The following is a 3,449-nucleotide window of genomic DNA, read 5'->3' as shown; positions in this document are numbered from 1 at the left end:
ACACAAAACAATACTTTGCAAGAAGCCATCCCGTGGGGACTGATAACAGTTTGGAGGAGTGGAGCTGGGGGTTTGTAGAGTCTGGGCCAACATGCGCAGAGGCGGAGAACCCTGCTGCTGAGGAACGTGGAGCTTGTGTTCTAATGGAAACCACCAGTCTCTAGGGCGTGCTCCCCTCATTCTGAGCCTTGATGTGAGAATGTGAAGATGGGAAAGGCAGGGGGCCAGGAGGAAGGCCTGGTCTGAAAATGCTGCCTTTTTGGCTCCGTCTCCATTTGCCCAAACCAATCCTCTGGATCCAGACCAGTAGAATATAAAAATTCACATGTTCAGAGCACTTTACCATTTGTAAAACGTTTTCCTGAATTTATCATCGGAGTTGCTCACTTAGCTGTTTCAATTTAGTGAATGGATAAATAGTGCTCTGAGATAGGTCTAGAGTTGGGATATGAATTCAAACCCTTCTGGTTCAAAAACCCTTGACACAAACCAAGTTGCATGAACCAGAGTCCCCCAGCCATTTTCTTGTTCTTGTGGAATTTTTAAAAAAATCTTTATTGGAGTATAATTGCTTTACAATAGTGTATTAGTTACTGCTTTATAACAAAGTGAATCAGCTATACATATATCCCCATATCTCCTCCCTCATGTGTCTGCCTCCCCACCTCCCTATCCCACCCCTTTAAGTGGTCACAAAGCACAGAGCTGAACTCCCTGTGCTATGCAGCTGCTTCCCACTAGCTATCTATTTTACATTTGGTAGTATATGTAAGTCCATGCCACTCTCTCACTTCGTCCCAGCCTACCCTTCCCCCTCCCTGTGTCCTCAAGTCCATTCTCTAAGCCTGCGTCTTTATTCCTGTCCTGCCTGTAGGTTCTTCAGAACCATTTTACTTTATTTTATTTTTTTTAGAACCCATATATATGTGTTAGCATACGGTATTTGTTTTTCTCTTTCTGACTTACTTCAATTTGTATGACAGACTCTAGGTCCATCCACCTCACTACAAATAACTCAATTTCGTTTCTCTTTATAGCTGAGTAATATTCCATTGTATATGTGTGCCACATCTTCTTTATCCATTCATCTGTCGATGGACACTTAGGTTGCTTCCATGTCCTGGCTATTGTAAATAGTGCTGCAGTGAACATTGTGGTACATGACTCTTTCTGAATTACGGTTCTCTCAGGGTATATGCCCAGTAGTGGGATTGCTGGGTCGTATGGTATTTATGATTTTAGTTTTTTAAGGAACCTCCATACTGTTCTCCATAGTGACTGTATCAATTTACATTCCCACTAACACTGCAAGAGGGTTCCCTTTTCTCCACACCCCCTCCAACATTTATTGTTTGTAGGTTTTTGGATTATGGCCATTCTGACTGGTGTGAGGTCATACCTCATGGTAGTTTTGATTTACATTTCTCTAATGGTTAGTGATGTTGAGCATCCTTTCATGTATTTGTTGGCAATCTGTATATCTTCTTTGGAGAAATGTCTATTTATCCGTGTCCCCTGCATTGGCAGGCGGAGTCTCAACCACTGCGCCACCAGGGAAGCCCAATAGTTGTTATTTTAAAGTCTATTTTGTCTGATATAAGAATTGCTACTCCACTTTGATTTCCATTTGCATGGAATATCTTTTTCCATCCCCTCACTTTCAGTCCTTATGTGTCCCTAGGTCTGAAGTGGGTCTCTTGTAGTCAGCATATATACAGGTCTTGTTTTTGTATCCATTCAGCCAGTCTATGTCTTTTTGTTGGAGCGTTTAATCCATTATGTTTAAAGGAATTATTGATAGGTATGTTCCTATTACCATTTTCTTAATTGTTTTGGGTTTGTTATTGTAGGTCTTTTCCTTCTCTTCTGTTTCCTGCCTAGATAAGTTCCTTTAGCATTTGTTGTAAAGCTCTTTTTTTGGTGCTGAATTCTCTTAGATTTTGCTTGTCTGTAAATGTTTTAATTTCTCCATTGAATCTGAATGAGATCCTTGCTGGGTAATCTTAGTTGTAATCCCGTTGTGGAGCACAGGCTCCGGACGCGCAGGCTCAGCAGCCATGGCTCACGGGCCTAGCTGCTCCGTGGCATGTAGGATCTTCCCGGACCGGGGCACGAACCCATGTCCCCTGCATTCGCAGGCGGACTCTCAATCACTGCGCCACCAGGGAAGCCCTGTGTTTAATTTTTGATAGTTTGATCAGTATGTGTCTCAGCGTGTTTCTCCTTGGATTTATCCTATATGGGACACTCTGTGCTTCCTGGACTTAGTTGACTATTTCCTTTCTCCTATTAGGGAAGTTTTCAACTCTAATCTCTTCAAATATTTTCTCAGTCCCTTTTTTTCTCTTCTTCTTCTTGAACCTCTATAATTCAAATGTTGGTGAGTTTAATGTTGCTCCAGTGGTCTCTAAGACTGTCCTCAATTTTTTTCATTCTTTTTTTTTTTTTTTAATTCTGCTTTGCAGTAGTTATTTTGACTATTTTATCTTCCAGGTCACTTATCTGTTCTTCTGCCTCAGTTATTCTGCTATTGATTCCTTCTAGGGAATTTAAAATTTCTTTTATTGTGTTGTCCATCACTGTTTGCTCTTTAGTTCTTCTAGGTCCTTGTTAAATGTTTCTTATATTTTCTCCATTCTATTTCCAAGATTTTGCATCATCTTTACTATCATTATTCTGAATTCTTTTCCAGGTAGACTGCCTACGTCCTCTTCATTTCTTTTGTCTGGTGGGTTTTTACCTTTCTCCTTATCTGCTTTGTGTTTCTGTGTCTTCTCATTTTGGTTAACTTACTGTTTGGGGGTTTTCCTTTTCGCAGACTGCAGGTTCGTAGTTCCCATTGTTTTTGGTGTCTGCCACCAGTGGCTAAGGTTGGTTCAGTGGGCTTGTGTAGGCTTCCTGGTGGAGGGGACTAGTGCCTGTGTTTTGGTGGATAAGGCTAAATCTTATCTTTCTGGTGGGCAGGACCACATTCAGTCGTGTGCTTTGGGGTGTCTGTGACCTTATTATGATTTTAGACAACCGTTTTGCTAATGGGTGGGGTTGTATTCCTGTCTTGCTAGTTGTTTGGCATAGGGTGTCCAGCACTGTAGCTTGCTGGTCATTGAGTGGACCTGGGTCTTAGTGTTGAGATGGAGATCTCTAGGAGAGCTTTTGCCGTTTGATATTATGTGGGGCTGGGTGGTCTCTGGTGGACCAATGTCCTGAACTTAGCTGTCCCACCTTAGAGGCACAGGCCTGACCTCCGGCTAGAGCACCAAGACCCTGTCAGCCACATGGCTCAGAAGAACAATGAGAAGGAAAGAAAGAAAAAATAAAATGAAGTTGTTAAAATAAAAAATAATTATTAAAAATAAAAAATTAATAAAAAGAAAGAAAGAAGAGAGCAACCAATCAAAAAACAAATCCACTGATGATAACAAGAGCTAAAAACTATACAAAAAAAAAAA

This window comes from Neophocaena asiaeorientalis, unplaced genomic scaffold (genome assembly GCF_003031525.2).
Source record: "Neophocaena asiaeorientalis asiaeorientalis breed wild unplaced genomic scaffold, Neophocaena_asiaeorientalis_V1.1 scaffold78, whole genome shotgun sequence".
Taxonomy (NCBI): domain Eukaryota; kingdom Metazoa; phylum Chordata; class Mammalia; order Artiodactyla; family Phocoenidae; genus Neophocaena; species Neophocaena asiaeorientalis.
The sequence above is the reverse complement of the archived record's forward strand: the minus strand, read 5'-3'. Positions refer to the sequence as shown.